The 20,395-nt window shown below is 52.2% G+C and overlaps 16 non-coding genes across 16 annotated transcripts; all 16 read left to right on the forward strand.

Moving 5' to 3' along the window:
* The first annotated feature begins 96 nt into the window (after positions 1-96).
* Positions 97-212, forward strand: LOC138564588 (U5 spliceosomal RNA). The gene has a single exon (XR_011300532.1). It is a non-coding gene; the product is annotated as a U5 spliceosomal RNA (small nuclear RNA).
* An 806-nt stretch (positions 213-1,018) lies between these two features.
* On the forward strand, positions 1,019-1,134 carry LOC138564589 (U5 spliceosomal RNA). The gene has a single exon (XR_011300533.1). It is a non-coding gene; the product is annotated as a U5 spliceosomal RNA (small nuclear RNA).
* Positions 1,135-1,904: 770 nt separating this feature from the next.
* On the forward strand, positions 1,905-2,020 carry LOC138564994 (U5 spliceosomal RNA). The gene has a single exon (XR_011300916.1). It is a non-coding gene; the product is annotated as a U5 spliceosomal RNA (small nuclear RNA).
* Positions 2,021-2,796: 776 nt separating this feature from the next.
* Positions 2,797-2,912, forward strand: LOC138564590 (U5 spliceosomal RNA). The gene has a single exon (XR_011300534.1). It is a non-coding gene; the product is annotated as a U5 spliceosomal RNA (small nuclear RNA).
* An 805-nt stretch (positions 2,913-3,717) lies between these two features.
* Positions 3,718-3,833, forward strand: LOC138564591 (U5 spliceosomal RNA). The gene has a single exon (XR_011300535.1). It is a non-coding gene; the product is annotated as a U5 spliceosomal RNA (small nuclear RNA).
* Positions 3,834-4,603: 770 nt separating this feature from the next.
* Positions 4,604-4,719, forward strand: LOC138564592 (U5 spliceosomal RNA). The gene has a single exon (XR_011300536.1). It is a non-coding gene; the product is annotated as a U5 spliceosomal RNA (small nuclear RNA).
* Positions 4,720-11,557: 6,838 nt separating this feature from the next.
* On the forward strand, positions 11,558-11,673 carry LOC138564593 (U5 spliceosomal RNA). The gene has a single exon (XR_011300537.1). It is a non-coding gene; the product is annotated as a U5 spliceosomal RNA (small nuclear RNA).
* Positions 11,674-12,479: 806 nt separating this feature from the next.
* Positions 12,480-12,595, forward strand: LOC138564594 (U5 spliceosomal RNA). The gene has a single exon (XR_011300538.1). It is a non-coding gene; the product is annotated as a U5 spliceosomal RNA (small nuclear RNA).
* Positions 12,596-13,371: 776 nt separating this feature from the next.
* Positions 13,372-13,487, forward strand: LOC138564595 (U5 spliceosomal RNA). Its single transcript, XR_011300539.1, has one exon. It is a non-coding gene; the product is annotated as a U5 spliceosomal RNA (small nuclear RNA).
* A 775-nt stretch (positions 13,488-14,262) lies between these two features.
* Positions 14,263-14,378, forward strand: LOC138565131 (U5 spliceosomal RNA). The gene has a single exon (XR_011301045.1). It is a non-coding gene; the product is annotated as a U5 spliceosomal RNA (small nuclear RNA).
* A 799-nt stretch (positions 14,379-15,177) lies between these two features.
* On the forward strand, positions 15,178-15,293 carry LOC138564596 (U5 spliceosomal RNA). The gene has a single exon (XR_011300540.1). It is a non-coding gene; the product is annotated as a U5 spliceosomal RNA (small nuclear RNA).
* An 806-nt stretch (positions 15,294-16,099) lies between these two features.
* On the forward strand, positions 16,100-16,215 carry LOC138564598 (U5 spliceosomal RNA). Its single transcript, XR_011300542.1, has one exon. It is a non-coding gene; the product is annotated as a U5 spliceosomal RNA (small nuclear RNA).
* Positions 16,216-17,014: 799 nt separating this feature from the next.
* LOC138564599 (U5 spliceosomal RNA) lies at positions 17,015-17,130 on the forward strand. The gene has a single exon (XR_011300543.1). It is a non-coding gene; the product is annotated as a U5 spliceosomal RNA (small nuclear RNA).
* A 776-nt stretch (positions 17,131-17,906) lies between these two features.
* Positions 17,907-18,022, forward strand: LOC138565132 (U5 spliceosomal RNA). Its single transcript, XR_011301046.1, has one exon. It is a non-coding gene; the product is annotated as a U5 spliceosomal RNA (small nuclear RNA).
* Positions 18,023-18,810: 788 nt separating this feature from the next.
* On the forward strand, positions 18,811-18,926 carry LOC138564600 (U5 spliceosomal RNA). The gene has a single exon (XR_011300544.1). It is a non-coding gene; the product is annotated as a U5 spliceosomal RNA (small nuclear RNA).
* An 806-nt stretch (positions 18,927-19,732) lies between these two features.
* On the forward strand, positions 19,733-19,848 carry LOC138564601 (U5 spliceosomal RNA). Its single transcript, XR_011300545.1, has one exon. It is a non-coding gene; the product is annotated as a U5 spliceosomal RNA (small nuclear RNA).
* The last annotated feature ends 547 nt before the right edge of the window (positions 19,849-20,395 follow it).

Genomic DNA, 20,395 nt, shown 5'->3' on the forward strand with positions numbered 1-20,395 from the left:
CTCAAAAAGCGTCATCGTGTGCACTGCTTCACTAAGTCACCCTGAGCTAGTGAGGTGTTGCATTTTTTGCGGCCGCAGTCGGGGCCACTAGAGCGCATACTCTGGTTTCTCTTCAAACCGAATAAATCTTTCGCCTTTTACTAAAGATTTCCGTGGAGAGGAACATTAAAGAGTTTCACTCAATTTTTTGAAGCCCTGCCAAGTGCAGGGTTACCTATGCTGGTTAAAAAAAAAAAAGAAACAGAGCAAATGAAAGCGCAAAGCCTGCTTTTCAGCTGTTGGCTTGCACCCCCCAGCTGTCAGTCAGCCTTTGCAGGGGTCCTCGCAGCACAGCCAGGCTGATGCCTTGCAGTGGTAGCCAGAGGGGGGAGCCTTTAGCTAATGCTTGCTGCTGTCGCCACCTGCTGGTGAGCCAGCAGAGGCTGGCTCCAAGCTAGCATCCAGGAGGATATGGCCCCAGTGGGCAGGGGTTTGGGCCCGGGCCCCGATCGCCTGACAAACGCCTGACAAACGCCGTCCTTTGCCCGGCGGGCTTTGCCCTGGCGGGCAAAAGAACCTGGCAGCCCAGGAGGCCCAGCACCCGTGCAAGACAGGGTGAGGGCGGAAAATGACCCCTGTGTCCTGAGAAAGGAGAGAGCGGGCTGCTTTTTCAACATCCTGGGGGAGGAGCCCCATCTCTGGGGCCCAAAAGAAAATCTCACGCCTGCCTCCCAGAAGCCCTAGACCTTATGTAAACGAGGGGAGTCCTCAGGCAAAGGCAGACTCTGCCTGCCTTTTGGCCAATGTCACATGGCCTGCGGTCTGGAGAAATTTGCATACCCACAATCCCCTGCCAGGTTTCATGACTTTGGATGGGATTGCTTGCAAATAAAGTCATTCTGCCACGGGTTCGGAGCCCGATAGCATTCTCCATTCGCTTCATCTCAAAAAGCGTCATCGTGTGCACTGCTTCACTAAGTCACCCTGAGCTAGTGAGGTGTTGCATTTTTTGCGGCCGCAGTCGGGGCCACTAGAGCGCATACTCTGGTTTCTCTTCAAACCGAATAAATCTTTCGCCTTTTACTAAAGATTTCCGTGGAGAGGAACATTAAAGAGTTTCACTCAATTTTTTGAAGCCCTGCCAAGTGCAGGGTTACCTATGCTGGTTAAAAAGAAACAGAGCAAATGAAAGCGCAAAGCCTGCTTTTCAGCTGTTGGCTTGCACCCCCCAGCTGTCAGTCAGCCTTTGCAGGGGTCCTCGCAGCACAGCCAGGCTGATGCCTTGCAGTGGTAGCCAGAGGGGGGAGCCTTTAGCTAATGCTTGCTGCTGTCGCCACCTGCTGGTGAGCCAGCAGAGGCTGGCTCCAAGCTAGCATCCAGGAGGATATGGCCCCAGTGGGCAGGGGTTTGGGCCCGGGCCCCGATCGGCTGACGAACGCCTGACAAACGCCGTCCTTTGCCCGCTGGCAGCCCAGGAGGCCCAGCACCCGTGCAAGACAGGGTGAGGGCGGAAAATGACCCCTGTGTCCTGAGAAAGGAGAGAGCGGGCTGCTTCTTCAACATCCTGGGGGAGGAGCCCCATCTCTGGGGCCCAAAAGAAAATCTCACGCCTGCCTCCCAGAAGCCCTAGACCTTATGTAAACGAGGGGAGTCCTCAGGCAAAGGCAGACTCTGCCTGCCTTTTGGCCAATGTCACATGGCCTGCGGTCTGGAGAAATTTGCATACCCACAATCCCCTGCCAGGTTTCATGACTTTGGATGGGATTGCTTGCAAATAAAGTCATTCTGCCACGGGTTCGGAGCCCGATAGCATTCTCCATTCGCTTCATCTCAAAAAGCGTCATCGTGTGCACTGCTTCACTAAGTCACCCTGAGCTAGTGAGGTGTTGCATTTTTTGCGGCCGCAGTCGGGGCCACTAGAGCGCATACTCTTGTTTCTCTTCAAACCGAATAAATCTTTCGCCTTTTACTAAAGATTTCCGTGGAGAGGAACATTAAAGAGTTTCACTCAATTTTTTGAAGCCCTGCCAAGTGCAGGGTTACCTATGCTGGTTAAAAAAAAAAAGAAACAGAGCAAATGAAAGCGCAAAGCCTGCTTTTCAGCTGTTGGCTTGCACCCCCCAGCTGTCAGTCAGCCTTTGCAGGGGTCCTTGCAGCACAGCCAGGCTGATGCCTTGCAGTGGTAGCCAGAGGGGGGAGCCTTTAGCTAATGCTTGCTGCTGTCGCCACCTGCTGGTGAGCCAGCAGAGGCTGGCTCCAAGCTAGCATCCAGGAGGATATGGCCCCAGTGGGCAGGGGTTTGGGCCCGGGCCCCGATCGGCTGACGAACGCCTGACAAACGCCGTCCTTTGCCCGCTGGCAGCCCAGGAGGCCCAGCACCCGTGCAAGACAGGGTGAGGGCGGAAAATGACCCCTGTGTCCTGAGAAAGGAGAGAGCGGGCTGCTTCTTCAACATCCTGGGGGAGGAGCCCCATCTCTGGGGCCCAAAAGAAAATCTCACGCCTGCCTCCCAGAAGCCCTAGACCTTATGTAAACGAGGGGAGTCCTCAAGCAAAAGCAGACTCTGCCTGCCTTTTGGCCAATGTCACATGGCCTGCGGTCTGGAGAAATTTGCATACCCACAATCCCCTGCCAGGTTTCATGACTTTGGATGGGATTGCTTGCAAATAAAGTCATTCTGCCACGGGTTCGGAGCCCGATAGCATTCTCCATTCGCTTCATCTCAAAAAGCGTCATCGTGTGCACTGCTTCACTAAGTCACCCTGAGCTAGTGAGGTGTTGCATTTTTTGCGGCCGCAGTCGGGGCCACTAGAGCGCATACTCTGGTTTCTCTTCAAACCGAATAAATCTTTCGCCTTTTACTAAAGATTTCCGTGGAGAGGAACATTAAAGAGTTTCACTCAATTTTTTGAAGCCCTGCCAAGTGCAGGGTTACCTATGCTGGTTATAAAAAAAAAGAAACAGAGCAAATGAAAGCGCAAAGCCTGCTTTTCAGCTGTTGGCTTGCACCCCCCAGCTGTCAGTCAGCCTTTGCAGGGGTCCTCGCAGCACAGCCAGGCTGATGCCTTGCAGTGGTAGCCAGAGGGGGGAGCCTTTAGCTAATGCTTGCTGCTGTCGCCACCTGCTGGTGAGCCAGCAGAGGCTGGCTCCAAGCTAGCATCCAGGAGGATATGGCCCCAGTGGGCAGGGGTTTGGGCCCGGGCCCCGATCGGCTGACAAACGCCTGACAAACGCCGTCCTTTGCCCGGCGGGCTTTGCCCTGGCGGGCAAAAGAACCTGGCAGCCCAGGAGGCCCAGCACCCGTGCAAGACAGGGTGAGGGCGGAAAATGACCCCTGTGTCCTGAGAAAGGAGAGAGCGGGCTGCTTTTTCAACATCCTGGGGGAGGAGCCCCATCTCTGGGGCCCAAAAGAAAATCTCACGCCTGCCTCCCAGAAGCCCTAGACCTTATGTAAACGAGGGGAGTCCTCAGGCAAAGGCAGACTCTGCCTGCCTTTTGGCCAATGTCACATGGCCTGCGGTCTGGAGAAATTTGCATACCCACAATCCCCTGCCAGGTTTCATGACTTTGGATGGGATTGCTTGCAAATAAAGTCATTCTGCCACGGGTTCGGAGCCCGATAGCATTCTCCATTCGCTTCATCTCAAAAAGCGTCATTGTGTGCACTGCTTCACTAAGTCACCCTGAGCTAGTGAGGTGTTGCATTTTTTGCGGCCGCAGTCGGGGCCACTAGAGCGCATACTCTGGTTTCTCTTCAAACCGAATAAATCTTTCGCCTTTTACTAAAGATTTCCGTGGAGAGGAACATTAAAGAGTTTCACTCAATTTTTTGAAGCCCTGCCAAGTGCAGGGTTACCTATGCTGGTTAAAAAGAAACAGAGCAAATGAAAGCGCAAAGCCTGCTTTTCAGCTGTTGGCTTGCACCCCCCAGCTGTCAGTCAGCCTTTGCAGGGGTCCTCGCAGCACAGCCAGGCTGATGCCTTGCAGTGGTAGCCAGAGGGGGGAGCCTTTAGCTAATGCTTGCTGCTGTCGCCACCTGCTGGTGAGCCAGCAGAGGCTGGCTCCAAGCTAGCATCCAGGAGGATATGGCCCCAGTGGGCAGGGGTTTGGGCCCGGGCCCCGATCGGCTGACAAACGCCTGACAAACGCCGTCCTTTGCCCGCTGGCAGCCCAGGAGGCCCAGCACCCGTGCAAGACGGGGTGAGGGCGGAAAATGACCCCTGTGTCCTGAGAAAGGAGAGAGCGGGCTGCTTCTTCAACATCCTGGGGGAGGAGCCCCATCTCTGGGGCCCAAAAGAAAATCTCACGCCTGCCTCCCAGAAGCCCTAGACCTTATGTAAACGAGGGGAGTCCTCAGGCAAAGGCAGACTCTGCCTGCCTTTTGGCCAATGTCACATGGCCTGCGGTCTGGAGAAATTTGCATACCCACAATCCCCTGCCAGGTTTCATGACTTTGGATGGGATTGCTTGCAAATAAAGTCATTCTGCCACGGGTTCGGAGCCCGATAGCATTCTCCATTCGCTTCATCTCAAAAAGCGTCATCGTGTGCACTGCTTCACTAAGTCACCCTGAGCTAGTGAGGTGTTGCATTTTTTGCGGCCGCAGTCGGGGCCACTAGAGCGCATACTCTGGTTTCTCTTCAAACCGAATAAATCTTTCGCCTTTTACTAAAGATTTCCGTGGAGAGGAACATTAAAGAGTTTCACTCAATTTTTTGAAGCCCTGCCAAGTGCAGGGTTACCTATGCTGGTTAAAAAAAAAAAGAAACAGAGCAAATGAAAGCGCAAAGCCTGCTTTTCAGCTGTTGGCTTGCACCCCCCAGCTGTCAGTCAGCCTTTGCAGGGGTCCTCGCAGCACAGCCAGGCTGATGCCTTGCAGTGGTAGCCAGAGGGGGGAGCCTTTAGCTAATGCTTGCTGCTGTCGCCACCTGCTGGTGAGCCAGCAGAGGCTGGCTCCAAGCTAGCATCCAGGAGGATATGGCCCCAGTGGGCAGGGGTTTGGGCCCGGGCCCCGATCGGCTGACGAACGCCTGACAAACGCCGTCCTTTGCCCGCTGGCAGCCCAGGAGGCCCAGCACCCGTGCAAGACAGGGTGAGGGCGGAAAATTACCCCTGTGTCCTGAGAAAGGAGAGAGCGGGCTGCTTCTTCAACATCCTGGGGGAGGAGCCCCATCTCTGGGGCCCAAAAGAAAATCTCACGCCTGCCTCCCAGAAGCCCTAGACCTTATGTAAACGAGGGGAGTCCTCAGGCAAAGGCAGACTCTGCCTGCCTTTTGGCCAATGTCACATGGCCTGCGGTCTGGAGAAATTTGCATACCCACAATCCCCTGCCAGGTTTCATGACTTTGGATGGGATTGCTTGCAAATAAAGTCATTCTGCCACGGGTTCGGAGCCCGATAGCATTCTCCATTCGCTTCATCTCAAAAAGCGTCATCGTGTGCACTGCTTCACTAAGTCACCCTGAGCTAGTGAGGTGTTGCATTTTTTGCGGCCGCAGTCGGGGCCACTAGAGCGCATACTCTGGTTTCTCTTCAAACCGAATAAATCTTTCGCTGAAGATTTCCGTGGAGAAGAGCTGTCTGGCGAGGAGGAGGAGCTGCTGCAGTCTAGGGGGCCTGCATTGTGCAGTGCCCCCTTCTTTCCGGTTCGAGAAGCCTCTATCATCATGACCTCTCTGCTGAGACCTGGGACCAGAAGACATCATGTTGTTCGCTTTTGTTTGATGGGAGCCTCGGACCTGTCTTTTATGACGAGACTGGACTTCAGCCGGATCATTATCCAGAAGACGCTAGGAGTGACCCCTGCAGAGCTGAATTGCTTGGTAAAGCTGCCTGGAAAGAATGAAAACTTTGATGTGAGTTTCAAGGATGCTGCCTGTTTGCAGAACTTCTGGAGGAAGTATGAAGAAGCTAAGGGAATGGACCCTATGCGCAGATTTACTGTGGAGCCCTTGTCTGACCGTGAAGTGAAGGTGGTGACTGTGCAATTCTACAACGAATCCATCTCAGAGCATGACATTGAAACCTGGCTGAAGAGACATTGCACTGTGGTCTCTGCATGCAGAAGAGTGCTGGATGACGACACCATATGGACTGGAGCAAGAAAATGGCTGGTTAAGTTGCAAGCTGATCCGCAAGGTGTCCATGGAGTGCGTCATCTTCCGAGCATTGTGATGTTGGGCAACAACCGAGGTGATGTCATGTATCACGGAATGCCAAAGCTCTGCAGGAACTGCGGGGAAATGGGCCACCTAGCAGTGGCATGCCAGAAGGTGCAATGTAAGAACTGCGGCGCTGACCATGAAACTAACCGTTGCAAACTTCAGAGAGCATGTTTTCTGTGCGGTGAGAGGGGTCATGTGTACAATACGTGCCCGTTATCATATGCGAACATTATGAAAAAGAAAACCCAGCCTCAGGAAGAAGAAGGAAGGGTGGAAGAGGAAGAGCATTGTGACTCTATTGAGGTGGACGCTCCAGAGGAATACAGCTCTGAGAAAGAAATGCAACTTTTGGTACAAGACGTCAGCGATGATGAAATAGAAGTTGTGCCTGATACAAGGGCTGGCAGGCTTCCAGCATGGAATAAGCGTAAACTTTTGGACCAAGTAGGTGAACAAGGTTTACATAAGAAACAAGCTATGGCACTACAAACCCTGACTTCTGGTAGTGAATCGCTGATATCGGAAGCCTCGGGGAAACCTGCTGCTTCTAGCAGTGAATTTGAAGTGGAGCCACCCTCTGGTCTGGGGATCTCAGACTTGTCTTTGGAGTTGGTAAAGGAGTGTGAGCCAGGCTCAGCCCGGAGCAATAAGGAAGATAATGTTCCAGAGTCGAGTGAGGTGTTCAAATCAGGAGAGACACAGAATATTGATGAAGGGGTTGCAGAGACACCTTTTTCAACGCCTCTACTGCTGTATGAAAGTACAGATGAAGCTACCTCTTATCCTCATGAGCAAGCCCTTTTGGTGCGAGATGGTGTGCAACAGGAAGAGTGTGGTACATTGGATGTGGGAGTGCAACTGAAGGATTTGCCGGTTTTGAGCTCTGAAGGAGACCCTTTAGTGAGCCTCCCGAAACCAAGACGGAGGGGTAGTGAAAGGAAGAAAGATCGCCTCAAAAATGCCATTAATGATGGATAAGTTTTTTTTGTGGTCCACATTGTTATCCTTGATGGCTTTGACAGTTTCATCGGTCAATGTGCGCAGTATGTGTTCAGTGCAGAAACAGCGTGCTGTTTTTGGTGGTCTAAAGGGGGTCAAATCTGATGTCCTCTTCTTACAAGAATGTGGGATCCCTTTTATGAGAAATTACAAGTACTTGAAAGATCAATGGACTGCTGGCAACTCTTATTGGTCGGGGTCAAATGTAGAAAGAGCTGCAGGAGTGGGGATCCTTATGACTGGACACGATTTTGAGGTCATTTCTGTCATGGAGGCTGAACCTGGACGCCTTTTGTGTGTTGATGCTGACTTGCATGACTGTAAGTTGAGACTCATTAATGTGTATGCTCCTACTACGTGTCACGGCAGGAAATCGCTTTTTGCAAGACTGCGCGTATTGCTAGTGACAGACAGGCATGTTGTTTTAGGTGGTGATTTTAACTGCATCATGAGACCTCTGGATAGTAGAAGAGGTATACTGGATGAATCGAGTAGAGTGTTGAAAGGCCTGTTGAAAGATACATCTCTTGTAGACACGGGTCTCACGCTGAAACGTGGTAGAGCAGATTACACATGGTTTAATGCTTCTGGCTCTTCTTTTGCCAGACTGGATTATTTGTTTACTTCAAGGGCAGTTAAACCGTTAACCTTTGTTTTAACACCTGTTTTTTTTTCGGATCACAAAAGACTGGATTTGACTGTTGAACTTCCAGGGGTTCAGCCTAAGGGTCCTGGGAAGTGGAAATTGAATTGTTCCTTGCTTGATGATGTTACGGTGACGTCAAGTTTCACTAATCGTTATAGAGAATGGCAGAGTTTGAAGGTGTGCTTCAGTACATTGGGTGAATGGTGGGATATGGTGAAACATCGTGCTAGGGGTTTCTTTATGGCAGTAGGGAGGAGGGTGGCCGGGGAAAAGAAGAAGAGAATTGTGGGTTTGCAAAGAAGGCTGCAGAATCTAGTCCACTTACAGGATATGGGTTTTCCTGTACAAGAGGATGTGCAGCTGGTGAAAGATGTGCTACAAGAGGATTATGGAGAAGAGGAAAAGAAAGTTGTTTTCCAAAGTCGACTTCAGCATTTGGATGAAAATGAAACCTGTAGCAGGTATTTCTTTAAGAAGTTGGGGAAGAAGAAAGAAAGAATGTCTGCTATTAAGGACGCTGTTGGGAATGTGGTGACTGATCAGGCACGATTGAGAGCTACTGTTAGAGATTTCTATGAGGCACTTTATGAAGAGCAAGAGGTGGATGTGGATGTTGGTGATGGGTTTTTACATTATTTAGATAGGCCTTTGACAGACACACAACTGCAAGCCCTTGAAGGTGGCCTAACACTGGATGAAGTTGAGAGGTCTGTTTTCTCTTTTCAGTTAGGGAAGTCTCCTGGATCTGATGGGTTGCCTATTGAGTTTTTTAGGGTTTTTTGGGATCTGGTGAAGGCTGATATGGTAGAGGTGTTTGCAGAATGTCTGAGAGATAAAACATTGAGTGAGAGTATGAGAGATGGGGTGATTTCTTTGCTTTACAAGAATAAAGGAGAGAGAATTGATCTAAAAAATTGGAGGCCTATCACTCTCCTTAATGCTGATTATAAGGTCTTAGCAAAGGTTTTGATGTTTCGTCTTCAGAAGGTGATTGGTGCTTTGGTACATCCAGGTCAAGGGTGTGGTGTTCCTACAAGGTCTGTCACAGACAATCTACTCATTTTGAGAGACGTATGTTTTTACGCTAAAGAAAGGAATTTTCCATTGACCATTGTGAGCTTGGATCAGGAAAAAGCATATGATCGTGTTAATCACAAGTATATGTGGCGTGTCTTGCGAGCGATGGGAATGAGCGACATTTTTGTTGGTTGGCTGAAAGTGTTTTATGCAGACATGGTAAGTAGAGTTATGGTGAACGGCTTTGCCTCAGACCCATTAGCTGTAAGATCTGGGGTAAGACAGGGATGCCCCCTGTCAGCGTTGTTATACGTACTGTGCTTAGAACCTTTTTTGAGAGCAGTAAGAAGTAATCAGCGTATTGCTGGTTGTTTTGTTCCGGGTGGAGGGCAGGTAGAAGTAAAAGCATTGGCATACATGGACGATGTGTCCATTGTGTGCAGCGACACGCCATCGGTTTTGGAGGCCATGAAGGTGGCAAATAGCTATGGGCAGGCTTCAGGCTCTAAGATTAATGCAGACAAGAGTGAGGCTTTTTGCATTGGCCCATGGCGGGACACAAGTATCATTCGGAATGTGGTGAGTGTGCGAGTGGATCAGGTGAAGGTGTTGGGTATAATTTTTGATAGGAATGTTAGTGGAATTAAGAGTTGGTTGGAGGTAGTGGGGAAAGTTAAACGAAAATTGGATATGTGGTCAAGTCGACAACTCACCATGTCTGGGAAGATTTTGATTTTGAAATCTATTATTTTACCCACGTTATTGTTTGTTGCAAATGTGTTCCCCCCGGACAGGACGACATGCAAGGCTGTAAATCGTTTGATGTTTGTGTTTTTTTGGGGTAGTAAGGTGGAGAGGGCCTCAAGGGTGGTTTTGATGTTGCCTGTTGAGAAGGGAGGGAAGGGGGTTCCTGATTTTCTTTTCACTGCTATGTCAATGTTTGTGGCACGCATTGTGAAGGAGATTGTTTCCCTTTCTTCACCCTATGGTTTTTTTGCTAGGTTTTATTTTGGGAGGTTTATGAGAAGGATGGGTATGCTCACTCACACAAATACTGTCCCATTCTCGTGGGATTGCCCAATGCTGTACAAAAAAGCTTATGATTTCATTGTGAAATTCAAACTACATGATCTACCACTCGAACTTTGGAATGCGAAAGCTATTTCATGTTTTGTTCTGGACTCTGTCCCAGTTCAACTGGTTTCATCGTTCTCTGCCCCAATTTCACGTACAATTTGGGGTAACCTGTCCAGTAAACAATTGTCCAACGGGCAGAAAGACGTGGCATGGATGGTGGTTCGGGAATGTTTACCTTGCAGGGCTTTTATGTTCAGGCGACGTCTGTCCATGGTAAACCACTGTTCCAGGGCGGGCTGCACGGGGGTTGAAACACCTAAGCACATTCTGGTGGAGTGTGATTTTGCAATCCAGGCTTGGAAAAGAGTTTCCATTTTTTTGGCCAAGTTTATGGATGTGTCTAATATGAACGAAGCAGATGTGTTGTACGGACCTAGGCATCACAGTGTGGGGGTTAAAGACCGCTGTGCTTGGCAGATCATCAGTGCGGTGAAGGAGGTGTTGTGGATCCTGAGGTGTCAACATCTGTGGCACAAATGTGATTGTGCTGTTGATAATTTTGTTCGTTTACTGGTTTCACGGATCAGAGACTGTATTTTGCTGGAAGCCAGAAATGGAGACGAGACAAAAGTTTTCTCAAAATGGGACATTAACTCCATCGATGATGTTTTCCTTTGAATGTGATTTGTTGTGTTTTTTTAAATTTCTGATTATGTATGTTTTTGTAAAAGTTTGTGATTGATATGAATTTTTTCACTGTATGGCTTGAATGTTAAAACCAAAATAAATAACATTTTACTAAAGATTTCCGTGGAGAGGAACATTAAAGAGTTTCACTCAATTTTTTGAAGCCCTGCCAAGTGCAGGGTTACCTATGCTGGTTAAAAAAAAAAAGAAACAGAGCAAATGAAAGCGCAAAGCCTGCTTTTCAGCTGTTGGCTTGCACCCCCCAGCTGTCAGTCAGCCTTTGCAGGGGTCCTTGCAGCACAGCCAGGCTGATGCCTTGCAGTGGTAGCCAGAGGGGGGAGCCTTTAGCTAATGCTTGCTGCTGTCGCCACCTGCTGGTGAGCCAGCAGAGGCTGGCTCCAAGCTAGCATCCAGGAGGATATGGCCCCAGTGGGCAGGGGTTTGGGCCCGGGCCCCGATCGGCTGACAAACGCCTGACAAACGCCGTCCTTTGCCCGGCGGGCTTTGCCCTGGCGGGCAAAAGAACCTGGCAGCCCAGGAGGCCCAGCACCCGTGCAAGACAGGGTGAGGGCGGAAAATGACCCCTGTGTCCTGAGAAAGGAGAGAGCGGGCTGCTTTTTCAACATCCTGGGGGAGGAGCCCCATCTCTGGGGCCCAAAAGAAAATCTCACGCCTGCCTCCCAGAAGCCCTAGACCTTATGTAAACGAGGGGAGTCCTCAGGCAAAGGCAGACTCTGCCTGCCTTTTGGCCAATGTCACATGGCCTGCGGTCTGGAGAAATTTGCATACCCACAATCCCCTGCCAGGTTTCATGACTTTGGATGGGATTGCTTGCAAATAAAGTCATTCTGCCACGGGTTCGGAGCCCGATAGCATTCTCCATTCGCTTCATCTCAAAAAGCGTCATCGTGTGCACTGCTTCACTAAGTCACCCTGAGCTAGTGAGGTGTTGCATTTTTTGCGGCCGCAGTCGGGGCCACTAGAGCGCATACTCTGGTTTCTCTTCAAACCGAATAAATCTTTCGCCTTTTACTAAAGATTTCCGTGGAGAGGAACATTAAAGAGTTTCACTCAATTTTTTGAAGCCCTGCCAAGTGCAGGGTTACCTATGCTGGTTAAAAAAAAAAAAGAAACAGAGCAAATGAAAGCGCAAAGCCTGCTTTTCAGCTGTTGGCTTGCACCCCCCAGCTGTCAGTCAGCCTTTGCAGGGGTCCTCGCAGCACAGCCAGGCTGATGCCTTGCAGTGGTAGCCAGAGGGGGGAGCCTTTAGCTAATGCTTGCTGCTGTCGCCACCTGCTGGTGAGCCAGCAGAGGCTGGCTCCAAGCTAGCATCCAGGAGGATATGGCCCCAGTGGGCAGGGGTTTGGGCCCGGGCCCCGATCGCCTGACAAACGCCTGACAAACGCCGTCCTTTGCCCGGCGGGCTTTGCCCTGGCGGGCAAAAGAACCTGGCAGCCCAGGAGGCCCAGCACCCGTGCAAGACAGGGTGAGGGCGGAAAATGACCCCTGTGTCCTGAGAAAGGAGAGAGCGGGCTGCTTTTTCAACATCCTGGGGGAGGAGCCCCATCTCTGGGGCCCAAAAGAAAATCTCACGCCTGCCTCCCAGAAGCCCTAGACCTTATGTAAACGAGGGGAGTCCTCAGGCAAAGGCAGACTCTGCCTGCCTTTTGGCCAATGTCACATGGCCTGCGGTCTGGAGAAATTTGCATACCCACAATCCCCTGCCAGGTTTCATGACTTTGGATGGGATTGCTTGCAAATAAAGTCATTCTGCCACGGGTTCGGAGCCCGATAGCATTCTCCATTCGCTTCATCTCAAAAAGCGTCATCGTGTGCACTGCTTCACTAAGTCACCCTGAGCTAGTGAGGTGTTGCATTTTTTGCGGCCGCAGTCGGGGCCACTAGAGCGCATACTCTGGTTTCTCTTCAAACCGAATAAATCTTTCGCCTTTTACTAAAGATTTCCGTGGAGAGGAACATTAAAGAGTTTCACTCAATTTTTTGAAGCCCTGCCAAGTGCAGGGTTACCTATGCTGGTTAAAAAAAAAAAGAAACAGAGCAAATGAAAGCGCAAAGCCTGCTTTTCAGCTGTTGGCTTGCACCCCCCAGCTGTCAGTCAGCCTTTGCAGGGGTCCTCGCAGCACAGCCAGGCTGATGCTTTGCAGTGGTAGCCAGAGGGGGGAGCCTTTAGCTAATGCTTGCTGCTGTCGCCACCTGCTGGTGAGCCAGCAGAGGCTGGCTCCAAGCTAGCATCCAGGAGGATATGGCCCCAGTGGGCAGGGGTTTGGGCCCGGGCCCCGATCGGCTGACGAACGCCTGACAAACGCCGTCCTTTGCCCGCTGGCAGCCCAGGAGGCCCAGCACCCGTGCAAGACAGGGTGAGGGCGGAAAATGACCCCTGTGTCCTGAGAAAGGAGAGAGCGGGCTGCTTTTTCAACATCCTGGGGGAGGAGCCCCATCTCTGGGGCCCAAAAGAAAATCTCACGCCTGCCTCCCAGAAGCCCTAGACCTTATGTAAACGAGGGGAGTCCTCAGGCAAAGGCAGACTCTGCCTGCCTTTTGGCCAATGTCACATGGCCTGCGGTCTGGAGAAATTTGCATACCCACAATCCCCTGCCAGGTTTCATGACTTTGGATGGGATTGCTTGCAAATAAAGTCATTCTGCCACGGGTTCGGAGCCCGATAGCATTCTCCATTCGCTTCATCTCAAAAAGCGTCATCGTGTGCACTGCTTCACTAAGTCACCCTGAGCTAGTGAGGTGTTGCATTTTTTGCGGCCGCAGTCGGGGCCACTAGAGCGCATACTCTGGTTTCTCTTCAAACCGAATAAATCTTTCGCCTTTTACTAAAGATTTCCGTGGAGAGGAACATTAAAGAGTTTCACTCAATTTTTTGAAGCCCTGCCAAGTGCAGGGTTACCTATGCTGGTTAAAAAAAAAAAGAAACAGAGCAAATGAAAGCGCAAAGCCTGCTTTTCAGCTGTTGGCTTGCACCCCCCAGCTGTCAGTCAGCCTTTGCAGGGGTCCTTGCAGCACAGCCAGGCTGATGCCTTGCAGTGGTAGCCAGAGGGGGGAGCCTTTAGCTAATGCTTGCTGCTGTCGCCACCTGCTGGTGAGCCAGCAGAGGCTGGCTCCAAGCTAGCATCCAGGAGGATATGGCCCCAGTGGGCAGGGGTTTGGGCCCGGGCCCCGATCGGCTGACGAACGCCTGACAAACGCCGTCCTTTGCCCGCTGGCAGCCCAGGAGGCCCAGCACCCGTGCAAGACAGGGTGAGGGCGGAAAATGACCCCTGTGTCCTGAGAAAGGAGAGAGCGGCTGCTTCTTCAACATCCTGGGGGAGGAGCCCCATCTCTGGGGCCCAAAAGAAAATCTCACGCCTGCCTCCCAGAAGCCCTAGACCTTATGTAAACGAGGGGAGTCCTCAAGCAAAAGCAGACTCTGCCTGCCTTTTGGCCAATGTTACATGGCCTGCGGTCTGGAGAAATTTGCATACCCACAATCCCCTGCCAGGTTTCATGACTTTGGATGGGATTGCTTGCAAATAAAGTCATTCTGCCACGGGTTCGGAGCCCGATGGCATTCTCCATTCGCTTCATCTCAAAAAGCGTCATCGTGTGCACTGCTTCACTAAGTCACCCTGAGCTAGTGAGGTGTTGCATTTTTTGCGGCCGCAGTCGGGGCCACTAGAGCGCATACTCTGGTTTCTCTTCAAACCGAATAAATCTTTCGCCTTTTACTAAAGATTTCCGTGGAGAGGAACATTAAAGAGTTTCACTCAATGTTTTGAAGCCCTGCCAAGTGCAGGGTTACCTATGCTGGTTAAAAAGAAACAGAGCAAATGAAAGCGCAAAGCCTGCTTTTCAGCTGTTGGCTTGCACCCCCCAGCTGTCAGTCAGCCTTTGCAGGGGTCCTCGCAGCACAGCCAGGCTGATGCCTTGCAGTGGTAGCCAGAGGGGGGAGCCTTTAGCTAATGCTTGCTGCTGTCGCCACCTGCTGGTGAGCCAGCAGAGGCTGGCTCCAAGCTAGCATCCAGGAGGATATGGCCCCAGTGGGCAGGGGTTTGGGCCCGGGCCCCGATCGGCTGACGAACGCCTGACAAACGCCGTCCTTTGCCCGGCGGGCTTTGCCCTGGCGGGCAAAAGAACCTGGCAGCCCAGGAGGCCCAGCACCCGTGCAAGACAGGGTGAGGGCGGAAAATGACCCCTGTGTCCTGAGAAAGGAGAGAGTGGGCTGCTTTTTCAACATCCTGGGGGAGGAGCCCCATCTCTGGGGCCCAAAAGAAAATCTCACGCCTGCCTCCCAGAAGCCCTAGACCTTATGTAAACGAGGGGAGTCCTCAGGCAAAGGCAGACTCTGCCTGCCTTTTGGCCAATGTCACATGGCCTGCGGTCTGGAGAAATTTGCATACCCACAATCCCCTGCCAGGTTTCATGACTTTGGATGGGATTGCTTGCAAATAAAGTCATTCTGCCACGGGTTCGGAGCCCGATAGCATTCTCCATTCGCTTCATCTCAAAAAGCGTCATCGTGTGCACTGCTTCACTAAGTCACCCTGAGCTAGTGAGGTGTTGCATTTTTTGCGGCCGCAGTCGGGGCCACTAGAGCGCATACTCTGGTTTCTCTTCAAACCGAATAAATCTTTCGCCTTTTACTAAAGATTTCCGTGGAGAGGAACATTAAAGAGTTTCACTCAATTTTTTGAAGCCCTGCCAAGTGCAGGGTTACCTATGCTGGTTAAAAAAAAAAAAGAAACAGAGCAAATGAAAGCGCAAAGCCTGCTTTTCAGCTGTTGGCTTGCACCCCCCAGCTGTCAGTCAGCCTTTGCAGGGGTCCTCGCAGCACAGCCAGGCTGATGCCTTGCAGTGGTAGCCAGAGGGGGGAGCCTTTAGCTAATGCTTGCTGCTGTCGCCACCTGCTGGTGAGCCAGCAGAGGCTGGCTCCAAGCTAGCATCCAGGAGGATATGGCCCCAGTGGGCAGGGGTTTGGGCCCGGGCCCCGATCGCCTGACAAACGCCTGACAAACGCCGTCCTTTGCCCGGCGGGCTTTGCCCTGGCGGGCAAAAGAACCTGGCAGCCCAGGAGGCCCAGCACCCGTGCAAGACAGGGTGAGGGCGGAAAATGACCCCTGTGTCCTGAGAAAGGAGAGAGCGGGCTGCTTTTTCAACATCCTGGGGGAGGAGCCCCATCTCTGGGGCCCAAAAGAAAATCTCACGCCTGCCTCCCAGAAGCCCTAGACCTTATGTAAACGAGGGGAGTCCTCAGGCAAAGGCAGACTCTGCCTGCCTTTTGGCCAATGTCACATGGCCTGCGGTCTGGAGAAATTTGCATACCCACAATCCCCTGCCAGGTTTCATGACTTTGGATGGGATTGCTTGCAAATAAAGTCATTCTGCCACGGGTTCGGAGCCCGATAGCATTCTCCATTCGCTTCATCTCAAAAAGCGTCATCGTGTGCACTGCTTCACTAAGTCACCCTGAGCTAGTGAGGTGTTGCATTTTTTGCGGCCGCAGTCGGGGCCACTAGAGCGCATACTCTGGTTTCTCTTCAAACCGAATAAATCTTTCGCCTTTTACTAAAGATTTCCGTGGAGAGGAACATTAAAGAGTTTCACTCAATTTTTTGAAGCCCTGCCAAGTGCAGGGTTACCTATGCTGGTTAAAAAGAAACAGAGCAAATGAAAGCGCAAAGCCTGCTTTTCAGCTGTTGGCTTGCACCCCCCAGCTGTCAGTCAGCCTTTGCAGGGGTCCTCGCAGCACAGCCAGGCTGATGCCTTGCAGTGGTAGCCAGAGGGGGGAGCCTTTAGCTAATGCTTGCTGCTGTCGCCACCTGCTGGTGAGCCAGCAGAGGCTGGCTCCAAGCTAGCATCCAGGAGGATATGGCCCCAGTGGGCAGGGGTTTGGGCCCGGGCCCCGATCGCCTGACAAACGCCTGACAAACGCCGTCCTTTGCCCGGCGGGCTTTGCCCTGGCGGGCAAAAGAACCTGGCAGCCCAGGAGGCCCAGCACCCGTGCAAGACAGGGTGAGGGCGGAAAATGACCCCTGTGTCCTGAGAAAGGAGAGAGCGGGCTGCTTTTTCAACATCCTGGGGGAGGAGCCCCATCTCTGGGGCCCAAAAGAAAATCTCACGCCTGCCTCCCAGAAGCCCTAGACCTTATGTAAACGAGGGGAGTCCTCAGGCAAAGGCAGACTCTGCCTGCCTTTTGGCCAATGTCACATGGCCTGCGGTCTGGAGAAATTTGCATACCCACAATCCCCTGCCAGGTTTCATGACTTTGGATGGGATTGCTTGCAAATAAAGTCATTCTGCCACGGGTTCGGAGCCCGATAGCATTCTCCATTCGCTTCATCTCAAAAAGCGTCATCGTGTGCACTGCTTCACTAAGTCACCCTGAGCTAGTGAGGTGTTGCATTTTTTGCGGCCGCAGTCGGGGCCACTAGAGCGCATACTCTGGTTTCTCTTCAAACCGAATAAATCTTTCGCCTTTTACTAAAGATTTCCGTGGAGAGGAACATTAAAGAGTTTCACTCAATTTTTTGAAGCCCTGCCAAGTGCAGGGTTACCTATGCTGGTTAAAAAAAAAAAGAAACAGAGCAAATGAAAGCGCAAAGCCTGCTTTTCAGCTGTTGGCTTGCACCCCCCAGCTGTCAGTCAGCCTTTGCAGGGGTCCTTGCAGCACAGCCAGGCTGATGCCTTGCAGTGGTAGCCAGAGGGGGGAGCCTTTAGCTAATGCTTGCTGCTGTCGCCACCTGCTGGTGAGCCAGCAGAGGCTGGCTCCAAGCTAGCATCCAGGAGGATATGGCCCCAGTGGGCAGGGGTTTGGGCCCGGGCCCCGATCGGCTGACGAACGCCTGACAAACGCCGTCCTTTGCCCGCTGGCAGCCCAGGAGGCCCAGCACCCGTGCAAGACAGGGTGAGGGCGGAAAATGACCCCTGTGTCCTGAGAAAGGAGAGAGCGGGCTGCTTCTTCAACATCCTGGGGGAGGAGCCCCATCTCTGGGGCCCAAAAGAAAATCTCACGCCTGCCTCCCAGAAGCCCTAGACCTTATGTAAACGAGGGGAGTCCTCAAGCAAAAGCAGACTCTGCCTGCCTTTTGGCCAATGTTACATGGCCTGCGGTCTGGAGAAATTTGCATACCCACAATCCCCTGCCAGGTTTCATGACTTTGGATGGGATTGCTTGCAAATAAAGTCATTCTGCCACGGGTTCGGAGCCCGATGGCATTCTCCATTCGCTTCATCTCAAAAAGCGTCATCGTGTGCACTGCTTCACTAAGTCACCCTGAGCTAGTGAGGTGTTGCATTTTTTGCGGCCGCAGTCGGGGCCACTAGAGCGCATACTCTGGTTTCTCTTCAAACCGAATAAATCTTTCGCCTTTTACTAAAGATTTCCGTGGAGAGGAACATTAAAGAGTTTCACTCAATGTTTTGAAGCCCTGCCAAGTGCAGGGTTACCTATGCTGGTTAAAAAGAAACAGAGCAAATGAAAGCGCAAAGCCTGCTTTTCAGCTGTTGGCTTGCACCCCCCAGCTGTCAGTCAGCCTTTGCAGGGGTCCTCGCAGCACAGCCAGGCTGATGCCTTGCAGTGGTAGCCAGAGGGGGGAGCCTTTAGCTAATGCTTGCTGCTGTCGCCACCTGCTGGTGAGCCAGCAGAGGCTGGCTCCAAGCTAGCATCCAGGAGGATATGGCCCCAGTGGGCAGGGGTTTGGGCCCGGGCCCCGATCGCCTGACAAACGCCGTCCTTTGCCCGGCGGGCTTTGCCCTGGCGGGCAAAAGAACCTGGCAGCCCAGGAGGCCCAGCACCCGTGCAAGACAGGGTGAGGGCGGAAAATGACCCCTGTGTCCTGAGAAAGGAGAGAGTGGGCTGCTTTTTCAACATCCTGGGGGAGGAGCCCCATCTCTGGGGCCCAAAAGAAAATCTCACGCCTGCCTCCCAGAAGCCCTAGACCTTATGTAAACGAGGGGAGTCCTCAGGCAAAGGCAGACTCTGCCTGCCTTTTGGCCAATGTCACATGGCCTGCGGTCTGGAGAAATTTGCATACCCACAATCCCCTGCCAGGTTTCATGACTTTGGATGGGATTGCTTGCAAATAAAGTCATTCTGCCACGGGTTCGGAGCCCGATAGCATTCTCCATTCGCTTCATCTCAAAAAGCGTCATCGTGTGCACTGCTTCACTAAGTCACCCTGAGCTAGTGAGGTGTTGCATTTTTTGCGGCCGCAGTCGGGGCCACTAGAGCGCATACTCTGGTTTCTCTTCAAACCGAATAAATCTTTCGCCTTTTACTAAAGATTTCCGTGGAGAGGAACATTAAAGAGTTTCACTCAATTTTTTGAAGCCCTGCCAAGTGCAGGGTTACCTATGCTGGTTAAAAAAAAAAAAGAAACAGAGCAAATGAAAGCGCAAAGCCTGCTTTTCAGCTGTTGGCTTGCACCCCCCAGCTGTCAGTCAGCCTTTGCAGGGGTCCTCGCAGCACAGCCAGGCTGATGCCTTGCAGTGGTAGCCAGAGGGGGGAGCCTTTAGCTAATGCTTGCTGCTGTCGCCACCTGCTGGTGAGCCAGCAGAGGCTGGCTCCAAGCTAGCATCCAGGAGGATATGGCCCCAGTGGGCAGGGGTTTGGGCCCGGGCCCCGATCGCCTGACAAACGCCTGACAAACGCCGTCCTTTGCCCGGCGGGCTTTGCCCTGGCGGGCAAAAGAACCTGGCAGCCCAGGAGGCCCAGCACCCGTGCAAGACAGGGTGAGGGCGGAAAATGACCCCTGTGTCCTGAGAAAGGAGAGAGCGGGCTGCTTTTTCAACATCCTGGGGGAGGAGCCCCATCTCTGGGGCCCAAAAGAAAATCTCACGCCTGCCTCCCAGAAGCCCTAGACCTTATGTAAACGAGGGGAGTCCTCAGGCAAAGGCAGACTCTGCCTGCCTTTTGGCCAATGTCACATGGCCTGCGGTCTGGAGAAATTTGCATACCCACAATCCCCTGCCAGGTTTCATGACTTTGGATGGGATTGCTTGCAAATAAAGTCATTCTGCCACGGGTTCGGAGCCCGATAGCATTCTCCATTCGCTTCATCTCAAAAAGCGTCATCGTGTGCACTGCTTCACTAAGTCACCCTGAGCTAGTGAGGTGTTGCATTTTTTGCGGCCGCAGTCGGGGCCACTAGAGCGCATACTCTGGTTTCTCTTCAAACCGAATAAATCTTTCGCCTTTTACTAAAGATTTCCGTGGAGAGGAACATTAAAGAGTTTCACTCAATTTTTTGAAGCCCTGCCAAGTGCAGGGTTACCTATGCTGGTTAAAAAAAAAAAGAAACAGAGCAAATGAAAGCGCAAAGCCTGCTTTTCAGCTGTTGGCTTGCACCCCCCAGCTGTCAGTCAGCCTTTGCAGGGGTCCTCGCAGCACAGCCAGGCTGATGCTTTGCAGTGGTAGCCAGAGGGGGGAGCCTTTAGCTAATGCTTGCTGCTGTCGCCACCTGCTGGTGAGCCAGCAGAGGCTGGCTCCAAGCTAGCATCCAGGAGGATATGGCCCCAGTGGGCAGGGGTTTGGGCCCGGGCCCCGATCGGCTGACGAACGCCTGACAAACGCCGTCCTTTGCCCGCTGGCAGCCCAGGAGGCCCAGCACCCGTGCAAGACAGGGTGAGGGCGGAAAATGACCCCTGTGTCCTGAGAAAGGAGAGAGCGGGCTGCTTTTTCAACATCCTGGGGGAGGAGCCCCATCTCTGGGGCCCAAAAGAAAATCTCACGCCTGCCTCCCAGAAGCCCTAGACCTTATGTAAACGAGGGGAGTCCTCAGGCAAAGGCAGACTCTGCCTGCCTTTTGGCCAATGTCAC

The sequence above is a fragment of the Ambystoma mexicanum genome, chromosome 1q, assembly GCF_040938575.1.
Source record: "Ambystoma mexicanum isolate Mex_15411 chromosome 1q, UKY_AmexF1_1, whole genome shotgun sequence".
NCBI classification, from domain to species: domain Eukaryota; kingdom Metazoa; phylum Chordata; class Amphibia; order Caudata; family Ambystomatidae; genus Ambystoma; species Ambystoma mexicanum.